The sequence below is a fragment of the Dysidea avara genome, chromosome 2 (genome assembly GCF_963678975.1).
Source record: "Dysidea avara chromosome 2, odDysAvar1.4, whole genome shotgun sequence".
Taxonomy (NCBI): Eukaryota; Metazoa; Porifera; class Demospongiae; order Dictyoceratida; family Dysideidae; genus Dysidea; species Dysidea avara.
This window is the reverse complement of record NC_089273.1, coordinates 24,063,999-24,078,276: the sequence shown is the minus strand read 5'-3', so window position 1 is coordinate 24,078,276 and position 14,278 is coordinate 24,063,999. Positions and strand designations below refer to the sequence as shown.

Genomic DNA, 14,278 nt, shown 5'->3' with positions numbered 1-14,278 from the left:
ATTAATACACGTTACATAACAAAATATATGTGACCGGATCTGCAAAAACCCGACATAATGGTGCAAGCCTAAATTTTCAGTATAAGCCATTGATTGCAATGTGTAAAATATTTGCGTAATTGAAAAACAAATTGTAAAATAACGCTTTGTTCTTTGTGAAGAAAGGGCCCAATGATAAAAACCTGGATATCATCTTATTCGTCTACTCAAGAGGAATTCACAAATCTTTGTTTCGTTGCAGTGGACTAAAGGATACGTAAGTTATGGGCGTTTGTTTACGTCACGTCGAAACGATTGTACACAATTGATTTTTCTTCACTGATTTCGTCTCTGTATGCAGTGAAGAATGGTAACAGAAGACAAATCTTACATAGTAATGGGCTCCCCTATTCATGGCAAACACAATGGTGCAAGTGGCAACTCTGTACTAGATTGCGTGTGTACGTTACAACCGTCGGTATAGGTGAGACGAGTCGTCGGATTATATCCAAAGCTATTCTTTTTATGGTGAAGACTGACATTTTGGAGGCTGCAGGCAACCTCCAACTTTGTGCTGGTCAAGAGGCTGGCTGTGAAGCTGCAGTCCATGCTATGCAAAGCCTTTTCCATTCTTCTAACACCCAGGCTGTGCTTTTGGCCGATGCCTCCAACGCTTTTAATTCCTTAAATCGGCATGTTTCTTTACACAATTTACACTTTATCTGCCCTCCACTTGCTGTTACTCTTACCAATGTGTATAGGGAGGCATCCTCTTTATTTATTGATGGTGAATGTCTACTCTCTGAAGAGGGGACCACTCAGGGTGATCCCTTGGCTATGGCCATGTATGCGCTCTCTATACTATTCCTCTTATACGAAAGTTGGATGGCTTGGCCACCCAAGTATGGTTTGCAGATGATGCTGCTGCTGCCGGGTCTCTTGCTGACCTGCTGGTCTGGTGGAAACAGTTGTCTGGTTTGGGTCCTGGTTATGGGTATCACGTGAATGCTTCCAAGTCCTGGTTGGTCGTTAAAGAAGATTACTATGACACTGCTTGCACTTTATTTGCTGGTACTTCCCTGCGCATTACAACTGAAGGTCGTCCCTACTTGGGAGCTCCTCTTGGTTCCCCTGAATTTAAATCCATTTTTCTTCAGGAAAGGGTATGTCAATGGCGGAATGACATTATTCAGCTTTCCAATTTTGCCTCCAGTCAGCCACATGCTGCATATTCCGCTATGATTCACGGCCTGTCATCTCGTTGGACCTTTTTAACTAGGACTGTGTGTGATTTGTCCTCTCAACTCGCTCCCCTTGAGGAGGCTATTCGTCTGCACTTGCTGCCAAAGTTATGTCTCCATGCCCCTAATGACTCTGAACGGGCTATGTTTGCTTTGCCAATCCGTCAAGGGGGCCTTGGTGTATTTGACCCTTGTAAATCTTCCCAAGACAACTATCAGTTTTCCACATCTGTTACATCCCCCCTAGCATCTGCCATCCTGAATCAGCTTTCTTGCTTTGATTCCTCCATCCTACAACAACAGCGTGCTCTTACACAAGAAGCTCCATCCATCAAACGTCAGTTTCTCTCTCAAAGATTTTCAGAGTTTTTCTCGACTTTGTCCAACAATCTCCAACTGTCCCTGAAACTTGCTGGTGAGAAGGGTGCATCCTCCTGGCTTTCCACTTTGCCTTTGGAATGTCATGGATTTGCTCTCCACAAAGGTGGCTTTTGTGATGCGTTAGCTCTCCGTTATGGTTGGTCTCCTAAGAATCTTCCTGTCAGCTGTGTCTGTAGCAGATCCAACAACATTGAACATGCTCTCAGCTGTCCGAACGGAGCCTTCCCTACCATCCGCCACAATGATATCCGAGATTTGACTGCAGAATTAATGTCAGAGGTTTGTCATGATGTATCTACTGAACCTCCCCTTCAGCCCTTGAGTGGTGAATCTCTCTCCCTACGTACAGCTAACCAAGATGTCGGTGCTCGCTTGGACATCAAGGCTTCTGGATTCTGGGGTTCTCGGTTTGAACCTACTTTTTTTGATGTTAGAATATTTAACCCTTATGCCCCTTCAAACCGTTGTAATCCCTATCGCCAGCATGAAACTTCGAAGCGCCGTCAGTATGAGGAGAGAGTGCGAGAGGTGGAACATGGTAATTTTAGTCCTCTTGTTTTTTCAACTTCTGGAGGCATGGGTGCCTCCACCACTGTGGCTTACAAACGCCTGGCCTTCCTCCTATCCTGTAAGTGGAAATCACCATGCTATAGGGTGATGAGCTGGCTTCGCTGCCGTCTTGGCTTCTCCTTATTGCACTCTGCCATCATGTGCATAAGGGGTTCTCGCTCCTCCTCTGGTCATCCCTTTAAGGGTCATGTTCCAGCATCAGTTGACCTTGCACTGGGGGAGGGGCGTCTTGGGGCCGTTTAAGCCCCATTTCCTTTTTTTTCCTATTCTGTGTTCTGTAGGTTCTGTTTCAGTAGCTCTGTAGGTGTAGGAAAAGGCTAAACCCATTTTATAGAACATCTTAGCATAGAGTAGAGTGTGGTGGATGGGAGTGCCAACTTGGGCCGGTTCTTCTTTCTTTAAAAAAAACAAAAAAAAAAAACGTTTTTGTAAGAGCATGTATTTTATTTTCCCAATACTTGCTGTACAAATCGATCTTTCTGTTGTTGTTACTTTGTAGAGCTGTAGCTCCAAAAGTTGTTGGCATACAAGGCTACAACTTGGTCAGAGTATACACTTGGCTAATTAGATTATAAATATTTAATAATAGAGAATTTGAAAAATGCACCATTATGTCGGGTTTTGCTGATCCGATCACATATCACATTAATTGTTTGTGACATTAACAATAAATTCTGACAATAAAATGAGATAGTTAGTCCCATCACAACAGTACGCTTCATCCTGGAAATTCAGAAGATTGTAATCAATTGAGATATAATGCCAAGATCTTACCAGGTCTCATCATCCATGTACACTTAACAATTGAGAACTAAAGAACACACATAACATTATATAATTCCTCTGTCTATATAAACTTACTCCCTCCAACCTTGATCTTAGTTGTCCAGTTACGTATGTACCACTGCTAGTGAGAGAACCGCATGCTATGACCAAGTACCCTGTACCTGTAAAATTGACAGGGCATTAAATACAATACAGCTAAAAATCTGTCACTTTTGATGCAAATGACAGATTTAGGGATCTGAAAATTCATCACACCCTTGAGGTAATACAAAAATTTCTTAGTATACACGCAGACTGACCTGAAGGTCCACAATGTCCTTGATGTTACTACAGTCCATGTACACTTGGTGTACAGTCCACGTACACTTGACAATTGAGAACTAAAGAACACACATAACATTATACAATTCCTTTCTCTACTTACCCCCCCCCCCCCCCCCCCCCTGAACCTTGATCTTAGCTGCCAAGTTTAGAGCAGCTCTAGCCAAGTTATGTATGTAGCACTGATAGTAAGAGAACCGCATACTATGACCAAGTAGCCTGTACCTGTAAAATTGACAGACGGGCATTAAATATAATACAGCTAAAAATCTGTCACTTTTTACGTAAATGACAGATTTGGGGAACTGAAAATTCATCACACTCTTGAGGTAATACAAAATTTGAGGACCAAATAATTCATCACACCCTTGAGGTAATACATTTGATGATTTACAAGTTGGCCCAGCAGTGACCTTACTACACAGTGTCCTGATTAGACAGGTTTCACTGTACATAAAGACCAGTATGCAATGTGAAAGAGTATTTTTTTGTACAAGCATCATGTAGATTACCTTACTTCTTCCACCTAGTTCCAGGACTTCTAAATTGGCACTACAGTGACAATACTGAAAAGCTGTTTGGTCTGTACGAGTACACCTTGTTGACAATCCATCCATGAGATAATTTCAAGCAGGATAATATTGGTATTTGCTGCTACTCAAGTTGGTACCATCACAGAAGTTTTCAGCTTGGTCTCAGTAAATTTGCACTAGTCAGTGCATGCAGACGTCTGACAGTCTAAAAACCAATCGCATACACGCAGTTAATCAGTGTGAATAGATGTAGCACTTTGTACACTAGCCTCATTTTTTCACTCCTCCTTTTGTTACTGAACCTCCACTCCTCGTTTTGTTACTGAACCTCCACTCCTCTTTTCGTTCTGAACCTCCATGAAGAGCTGAATACATCAGTATTCTCGCAACTCTTTAATATCCATTCGACTTCTTCAAGCGGTATACGTATCTTAGTTTCAAATCAGTTAAAGTACGCTTCGTCACTCTATTGAAATCCAGTTACAATATAACAAATATTTAGTAGTATTCAGTCCTCTCAAGACATGGACTGCCATCAATAATTAATGTAAATCGCATATCACGTGTATTCACTTGAGGTGTTACAGGGACTTTCCAAGAGATTTACCCTAAATAGGCCATGTGACCATTGTCAGTCGAGTGGAACTTGTTCTTGGTTATAGCTCTACAATGCAGTACTCATACTTTAATGTATTTTAGTGTTTAATAATATTACACTTCCCTCTCAAGACATGGACTGCCATCAATAATAATATAAATTGCATATCAAGTGTGTCAGTTCACTTTTCACTTGAAGTGTTACTGTACAGGGACTTTCCAAGGGATATCCCTAAATTAATTCTTTGTAACTCTAATGGCGCATATTCATTACTCAAATTCGCGTAATTATAAAATACGGTCAGAGGGGCATATGTGTTAAAAGAAATAACTATGGTGATGGAAAACCTCGCCGAAGACAACAAAAGGCTATCCAAAATGAAGATTATGGAATTGCAGAACTGGCTCGCCAGCAGGGAAGCACCAACGAAGGGGAATAAAGCTGAATTGATCGCCAGGTAAGATATTCACAGGCTTATTTATACATGTTTGTAGTGGCATCCCCCACATACGCTTGTGATGAGACCTGTACTATAGCTATCCTGTATACGTAGGTTTTACAACTATGCTTAAGCGAAGGTCTATTCCCGCGGTTGAATCTGTTAGGCTATTTTTATACAAGAGCCTGCTTATTACATGTAGGATATGTTGCTTAATGTTTGCATTAATATTTCAACTTATATTGTGTATGGAATAATTATTAGTGTCCATATAAACATTACATAGGGTGAAGGCTTGTATTAAATATGGAATTAAGAGCAATATCGATTCTAAAAGAGTGGACATTAATAGTCAAGCTGATTGCACCGACTTAGAATTCCCAGAAAGTGGATGGGAAGAGTTAGTGAAGGCTCTTACGATCACCGACAAGTTCCATTTTACTTTTGGTGAAATAGTATCTTATTTTGTAAACTGATCTGTCTCCGATGGACTTCCTGCTGATGATTTCAAAGCAATAAATTCATCTGCAGAGAACTTGTTTCAATGTGGACACATTCAAGGAATTCAGGTATGTGCTGCAGAAGATAACCTGTTTTTAAAAGCCAAGTGCTTACCCGAGATGAGAAAAGACAGAGTCTACTTTCTCAAGATGGTGTTGAATGCAAATAGCTGTGATATCTTTTATGCTGAATGTGGATGCCCTGCTGGAGTTGCACCACAAGGAAGTTGCAAGCACATTGGTGCCTTTTCCTATGCTTTAGCAGACTTTTGCAGAGTACGGTGTTTGCCAGAGTACATGAATTGTACAGACAAATTGCAGGAATGGAACCAGCCATGTGGGAAACATGTAGAACCAATTCCAGTAGACCAACTTGGTGCTCGTCGTTGAGAATTAAAACCAGAACAATCTCGATCAAGAGGCTCAAAGGCAGTATTTGATCCTAGGCCATTGAAGTTTAGAACTCCTTGCCCACAAAGGCTAGAGGAACTCTGTTGCAATCTTTTGAAGCTTGCAAAGCTACCGAGTTTCTTGAATGTTATTCTGCCATCAGTTGACAAAATTCAGCATGATCATTGTCATTGTATCAGAAATGATGAAGTTTCAGATATTAACCTCAATGGCAATGAAAGATGTGACAATGACACAGCAGCTTTGCCAAGCCAATTTTTTGTGATCCCAGCAGTTGCAGTTGAGCAGAATATTTTGGAGAAGTTGATACTTACAGCTGAGGAAAGGGAATCTTTAGAATCATGCACCAGACAGCAATCTGAGTATGACAAATGGCACGATGCACGTCGTCTGAGAATCACTGGCTCCAAATGTGGCTGTATTTTATTGCTGAAGAAAAGGACTGTTTCATTGCTTCAGTTTTGTATATATCCTAAGGTCATACAGTACCTACCCAAACCTATCGCTTGGGGTATCAACAATGAGGACAAGGCAAGACAAGAATATGTCAAGGTCATGGGAAAAGATGGTCATCATGGCATTGAAGCTACTCAGTCAGGATTTGTGGTACATCCAAGGAAATGCTGGCTTGGAGCTTCACCAGATGTGTGGGTTACTGATCCATCTGTAACAAACCCACAGGGCATAGCTGAGTTAAAATCTAATCCAAAACAGCCAAGCTGTAAAAAAAGTGTGCGGCCCTCAGAAAGGCTATGGTGAAAAAAGATGTGAAATCCAAGGTGGCGGCCAAGAAATGGCTGTGATGGTAGGTTAATGGTAAAAATTGTAATAACGACAATTCAGGTGAATTTTTGTGCTGCTTCACAAAATTTACCTAAATTGTCATTATTAAAAATTTTACCATTAACCTACCATCACAGCCATTTCTTGGCCGCCACCTTGGATTTCACATCTTTTTTCACTATAGCCTTTCTGAGGGCCGCACACTTTTTTTACAGCTTGGCTGTTTTGGATTAGATTTCATTTCTTTTTGTATTTGTATACCCCAAAGCCGGCCTATGGCCAGCTTTGGGACTTTTTTAACTTATGTTTTTTTCTTTACTACAGGAAGAAGAAAAGATGAAGTAGATGTACTTTAAATATTTTATCAGTAAATGTACAAATTATATATACTGTATAATACATATGTGACCGGATTTGCGAAAAGGGGTCTTCCACACACATCCAATTTGCCAACTTTGACAATTGATAACTTCAGATTGGAAAGAGCTATTGCCTTGAATTTTGGACAGTGGTGGGCACCACTATAGCTGAATACGTGGTGAAATTTTCAGGTTAATATGTTACTTGAACACTGAGTTATGGTCTCCAACGGTTACGGAATTGGATGTGTGTGGGAGACCCCTTTTCGCAAATCCGGTCACATAATATTATATTGATTACAGAAATCTCCATGGTGGTTTCTTTGTAACTGAACACTCTACAAGGTGACTTCTTCTAATTGCTCTCTCTACAGGGTGAATTGTTTGTAGCTGAACGATCTACAAGGTAACTTCTTCTAGCTGATCTCTCTACAGGGTGATGTGTTTGTAGCTGAATTCTGTATAGGTGATTTGTTTGCAGCTGAGCTCTTTACAGAATGGTTTCTTTGTAGCTGAACTCTCTAAAAGGTAACTTCTTCTAACTGATCTTTCTACAGGGCAATTTGTTTCTGGCAGAATTTTCTACAGGGTGATTTCTTTGCAGCTGAACTCTCTACATGGTGGTTTCTTTGTAGCTGAACTCTCTACAAGGTAATTCCTTCTAGCTGATCTCTCTACAGGGATATTTGTTTGTAGCTGAACTATCTACAAGGTAACTTCTTATAGCTGATCTCTCTACAGGGTGATTTGTTCGTAGTTGAATTCTGTACAGGTGATTTGTTTGCAGCTGAGCTCTTTACAAAATGGTTTCTTTGTAGCTGAACTTTCTCCAAGGTAACTTCTTCTAACTGATCTTTCTACAGGGTGATTTGTTTGTAGCTGAACTATCTACAAGGTAATTTCTTCTAGCCGATCTCTCTACAGGGTGATTTGTTTGTAGCTGAATTCTGTACAAGTGATTTGTTTGCAGCTGAGCTCTTTACAGAATGGTTTCTTTGTAGCTGAACTCTCTACAGGGTGATTTGTTTGTAGCTGAGTTCTCTACAAGGTGTTTGTTTGCAGCTGAATTCTCTACATGGTGGTTTCTTTATAGCTGAACTCTCTACAAGGTGACTTCTTCTAGCTGATCTCTCTACAGGGTGATTTGTTTGTAGCTGAACTCTCTACAGGTGATTTGTTTGTAGCTGAACTCTCTACAAGGCGATACTTCTAGGTGATCTCTCTACAGGATTCCTTGTTTCTAACTGAACTCTCAACAGGGTGATCTGTTCATAACTGAACTTTCTACTGGGTGATTTGTTTGCAGCTGAACTCTCTAAATGGTGGTTTCTTTGTAGCTGAACTCTCTACAACGTGACTTCTTCTAGCTGAACTCTCTACAAGGTGACTTGTTTCTAGCTGATCTCTCTACAGGGTGACTTGTTTCTAGCTGAACTCTCTACAGGTGATTTGTTTGTAGCTGAACTCTCTACATGGTGGTTTCGTTGTAGCTAAACTCTCTACAAGGTAACTTCTTCTAGCTGATCTTTTTACACTGCATATTTGTTTGTAGCTGAGTTCTCTACAGGGTGATTTGTTTGCAGCTGAACTCTCTACATGGGAGTTTCATTGTAGCTGAACTCTCTACAATGTGACTTCTTCTAGCTGAACTCTCTACAGGGTGACTTGTTTCTAGCTGAACTCTCTATAGGTGATTTGTTTGCAGCTGAACTCTCTACATGGTGGTTTCTTTGTAGCTGAACTCTCTACAAGGTAACTTCTTCTAGCCGATCTTTCTACAAGGTGATTGAGTTTTTTGCAGCTGAACTCTTTACATGGTGGTTGCTTTGTAGCTGAACTCTCTAAAAGGTGACTTCTTCTAGCTGAACTCTCTACAGGATGATTTGTTTGCAGCTGAACTCTCTACGTGGTAGTTTCTTTGTAGCTGAACTCTCTACAATGTGACTTCTTCTAGCTGAACTCTCTACAGGGTGACTTGTTTTTAGCTGATCTCTCTACAGTGTGACTTGTTTCTAGCTGAACTCTCTACAGGTGATTTGTTTGCAGCTGAACTCTCTACATGGTGGTTCTTTGTAGCTGAACTCTCTACAAGGTAACTTCTTCTAGCTGATCTTTCTACAGGGTGAATTGTTTGTAGCTGAATTCTCTGTAGGTGATTTGTTTGCAGCTGAACTCTCTACATGGTGGTTTCTTTGTAGCTGAACTCTCTACAAGGTAACTTCTTCTAGCCGATCTTTCTACAAGGTGATTGAGTTTTTTGCAGCTGAACTCTTTACATGGTGGTAGCTTTGTAGCTGAACTCTCTAAAAGGTGACTTCTTCTAGCTGAACTCTCTACTGGATGATTTGTTTGCAGCTGAACTCTCTACGTGGTAGTTTCTTTGTAGCTGAACTCTCTACAATGTGACTTCTTCTAGCTGAACTCTCTACATGGTGACTTGTTTTTAGCTGATCTCTCTACAGGGTGACTTGTTTGTAGCTGAACTCTCTACAGGTGATTTGTTTGTAGCTGAACTCTCTACATGGTGGTTTCTTTGTAGCTGAACTCTCTACAAGGTAATTTCTTCTAGCTGATCTTTCTACAGGGTGATTTGTTTGTAGCTGAATTCTCTACAGGGTGATTTATTTGCAGCTTAACTCTCTACAAGGTGACTTCTTCTAGCTGAACTCTCAACAGAGTGATTGATTTTTTTTGCAGCTGAACTCTCTACATGGTGGTTTCTTTGTAACTGAACTCTCTACAGGGTGATTTGTTTGTAGCTGAACTCTCTACAGGGTGATTTGTTTGTAGCTGAACTCTCTACAGGGTGATCTGTTCATAGCTGAACTCCCTATAAGGTAACTTCTTCTAGCTAATCTTTCTACAGGGCGATTTGTTTGTAGCTGAGTTCTCTACAGGGTGATTTGTTTGCAGCTGAACTCTACATGGTAGTTTCTTTGTAGCTCTACAATGTGACTTCTTCTAGCTGAACTCTCTACAAGGTGACTTGTTTCTAGCTGATCTCTCTACAGGGTGACTTGTTTCTAGCTGAACTCTCTACAGGTGATTTGTTTGCAGCTGAACTCTCTACATGGCTTATTTCTTTGTAACTGAACTCCCTGCGAGGTGACTTCTTCTAGCTGATCTCTCTACATTGAGATTTGTTTGTAGCTTAACTCTCTACAGGTGATTTGTTTGCAGCTGAACTCTCTACATGATGGTTTCTTTGTAGCTGAACTCTCTACAAGGTAATTTCTTCTAGCTGATCTCTCTACAGGCCGATTTGTTTGTAGCTGAACTCTCTACATGATGGTTTCTTTGTAGCTGAACTCTCTACAAGGTAATTTCTTCTAGCTGATCTCTCTACAGGCCGATTTGTTTGTAGCTGAACTCTCTACATGATGGTTTCTTTGTAGCTGAACTCTCTACAAGGTAATTTCTTCTAGCTGATCTCTCTACAGGCCGATTTGTTTGTAGCTGAACTCTCTACATGATGGTTTCTTTGTAGCTGAACTCTCTACTAGGTGATTTCTTCTATAGCTGATCTTTCTATAGGGTGATTTGTTTGTAGTTGAACTCTCTACATGATGGTTTCTTTGTAGCTGAACTCTCTACAAGGTAACTTCTTCCAGCTGATCTCTCTACAGGACAATTTGTTTGTACCTGAACTCTCACATGATTGCTTCTTTGAAACTGAACTCTCTACAAGGTGATTTCTTCTAGCTGATCTTTCTACAGGGTGATTTGTTTGTAGCAGAACTCTCTACAAGGAAACTTCTTCTAGCTGATCTCTCTACAGGGAGATTTGTTTGTAGCTGAACTCTCTATACATGATTTGTTTGCGGCTGAATTCTCTACATGATGGTTTCTTTGTAGCTGAACTCTCTACAAGGTAACTTCTTCTAGCTGATCTCTTTACAGGGTGAATTGTTTGTAGCTGAACGATCTACAAGGTAACTTCTTCTAACTGATCTCTCAACAGGGTGATTTGTCTGTAGCTGAACTCTCTACAAGGAAACCTCTTTTAACTGAGCTCTGTACAGGGTGAATTGTTTGTAGCTGAACTATCTACAAGGTAACTTCTTCTAGTTGATCTCTCTACAGGATGATTTGTTTGTAGCTGAACTATCTACAAGGTAACTTCTTCTAGCTGATCTCTCTACAGGGTGATTTGTTTGTAGCTGAATTCTGTATAGGTGATTTGTTTGCAGCTGAGCTCTTTACAGAATGGTTTCTTTGTAGCTGAACTCTCTACAAGGTAACTTCTTCTAGCTGATGTATCTACAGGGTCACTAGTTTGTAGCTGAATTCTCTACATGGTGGTTTCTTTGTAACTGAACTATCTATAAGGTGACATCTTCTATCTGATCTTTCAACAGGGTGATTTGTTTGTAACTGAACTCTCTACAAAAAAACTTCTTCTAACTGATGTCTGAACAGGGTGAATTGTTTGTAGCTGAACTCTCTACAGGGTGATTTGTTTGTAGCTGATCTCTATACAGGTTACTTATTTCTAACTGATCTCTTGAATTCTGTTCAGGGTGACTGCTCTATTAGGATGACTGCTCTATTAGAGTATCTCGATCTCGCACTTGCTACACCAAGTTGGATTTCGTGTTATAACTCCGTGGCTTTAAGTCTGATTTTTCTACACCATTGAAGAGCCTTTCTAAGATGATAACTCCATCTGTACAGCGATTTTCAAAGCATTACCCCAAGTGGTTTATCTGGTAGGCGTGGAAAGCATAATAATAATAATAATAATAAAAATTAGCTAATCTCGATTGCGTAATTGTTACACACTGTTGATTTTTTCGTTGTATCTTCCTGGTTTTTAGCTCGATTTCTTTCAAACCACAAAAGGTTTGAGGTTCAATAGTTAACCTATTCACCCACCGATTTTCAGCTTCTTCCCATACGCGGTTTACCCTGTAGGCGTGACAACATATTGGTGTTATTTTTCGTGCATAATCGCTCATAACTCTTTGCCTGTTTATGGTATTCCAGCCAAAGTTGGTACAGAGATGCGCCTTTATACCCCCCCCTTCTGTGTGCCAAATTTCAAGGCAATCGGATAACGCGTTCGTGTTTTATAGCAGTTTTTGTAAGTGTGCGAAAAGAGGAAGAAAAGTAAGAAGAAAAAAAAACGAAGAAACTAAGCCCATTTTTGAAGTCGCATATCTCAGGAATGCCTGAAGCGATTTCGCTCAAATTTGGAATGTGGAGTACTGAAGTTGGATGGAATGTACACAGCACAATTTGTCTTGTTTCATCAAGGCAGCACAGAGCTACGGAGGTGCGAAAATTGCGTTTTCTTTCTTCCTGTCAATATACTCACGGGGTTGCGCGCCGGCTTCTTGGGCCGCACGACACACTACCGTGTGTCTTGATGTCCATATTCTAAGGCATTTGTCCATCCTTGTGAGGCTTGTAAGAATGCTGACTTCTACTGTTCCATTATTGATGGACAGCTACACCTGAAAAGAACACACAGTTAGTATCACCAAATACAACTGGAGTTACATGTTTCACCCAAATCTAAGCGGTGTGATTTTTGCATGTATACCACATGTGGCATTGCAATTGAAAGGATTTACCCTGACCCTTTATGGGAGGATTCTTTTTTTAGTCAACTTGACGATTACTACATGCAACATGTTTTACCCGAGCTTATATCCCTGGAACACAAGCCCAGTTATTATTTATAGAACATGGATTGTACATAGATACTAGTATATTAAAAATTATAAATTTAAAAATGAAGTAGGGTTTCAAGTTATAAAAAGTAGTGAAACAAGAGATGAACAACGGTAGCTATTACAGCATAGCTCAGTGTTAAATCCCTACTTTGGCATGGTATAACAATTATTTTGTGTTCAATGCCAAAGTAGGGATTTCCCACTGAGCTATGCTGTAATAGCTACCATTGTTCATCTCTTGTTTCACTACTTTTTATAACTTGAAACCCTACTTCATTTTCAAATTTATAATTTTTAATATACTAGTTTGTTTAGTTGTTTTTTTTGTTAAAGCATACAGCTAGCTTTAAACATGTGACTGTTTTATTAGGGTGACTGCTGTATTAGAGTATCTCTAGTCAGCCTGCGAAGATGTGCTTGCCCCAAAAAGGGGTGTGGTCATCGTGGTCTCGATTGATAGATCGATAATATGTAGAATAAAGAATGGGCGTGACCTTGTTACCTATCGTGGAGTACTGGCACCTCCGTACAGTCGGGGGCCGTACAGTAGCGTAATCTAAGCGCCTTAAATAATTTTGTGGCGTCTATTATGCTGCTTAACGGAAGTGTTGATATGGAAAATTAACGCCTCGGTATGGTTTCGTTGGATGAAGAAGAAGACAAGCAGCCTGATTGAAGATAAAAGAAAAGACCAGGCGCACAGGGTGCACACTCGTCGGAACCCCAAAAGGCACATCCCACCGATGAGTTTGTTGTTGTGGCGTAAAATGGTGACCGTGCGCTGCTTCGTTTGGGCTCTAGGCTTGTGGCTGTGATGAGTGAGTAAGTGAGTGAATGAGTGAGACGAAATTTCGAGTTTTGACGATTTTTTAAAAATTCTATATTTTTATTTATTTTATATCCGGCCGCCAGTAAGTGTTTTCTTGTTTTTAACGCTACATTTGATGTTAGATGGACTAATATTATTCCGTAAAGGTGATTTTCGTCGCGTGAGAAGTTTCTAAGCTGGTTTTTAAGGGCGGTATTTTTGGTAGCGCACGTCACTTTTGATGCAAACCCTACTTAAACAGTACTACCGTACTGTTTGATACAAGTTTCTTTTGTACATAATTATGTAGTATGTATCTAATCAAAAACAGCCAAGCTGTAAAAAAAAGGAGTGCGGCCCTTGAAAAGGCTATGGTGAAAAAAGATGTGAAATCCAGGGTGGCAGCCAAGAAATGGCTGTGATGGTAGGTTAATGGTAAAAATTTTAATGACGACAATTCAGGTGAATTTTGTGCCAAGACCAAGCAGCACCAAATTCACCTGAATTGTCGTTATTAAAATTTTTACCATTAACCTACCATCACAGCCATTTCTTGGCCGCCACCTTGAATTTCACATCTTTTTTCACCATAGCCTTTTCAAGGGCCGCATTCCTTTTTTTACAGCTTGGCTGTTTTTGATTAGATTTTACTTCTTTTTGGATTTGTATACCCCAAAGCCGGCCTATGGCCGGCTTTGGGGCTTTTTAACATACATTTTTTCTTTACCACAGGAAAAAGAAAGAGATGAAGCAGGTTTTATAAATACTTTAACTCATTCTGATTTTATCAGTAAATGTACAAAATTTTATTATATATATAGCGTAACTCATCGGTTATCGACCACTACCTATTATCGACCAGGATACCATACCTATTATCGACCAGTCAGT

General features: G+C 40.2%; 2 long non-coding RNA genes across 2 annotated transcripts in view; one reads left to right on the top strand and one right to left on the bottom strand.

Annotated features, from left to right (window-relative positions):
• The window catches only part of LOC136246910 (uncharacterized), a 67,503-nt gene that overhangs the window by 3,168 nt on the left and 50,057 nt on the right, over nt 1-14,278 (top strand). The window lies entirely within an intron of this gene.
• LOC136243769 (uncharacterized) lies at nt 2,802-3,370 on the bottom strand. The gene is made up of 4 exons (XR_010694986.1): nt 3,257-3,370; nt 3,033-3,118; nt 2,946-2,982; nt 2,802-2,894 (listed from the first exon to the last, which is right to left on the bottom strand). It is a non-coding gene; the product is annotated as an uncharacterized lncRNA (long non-coding RNA).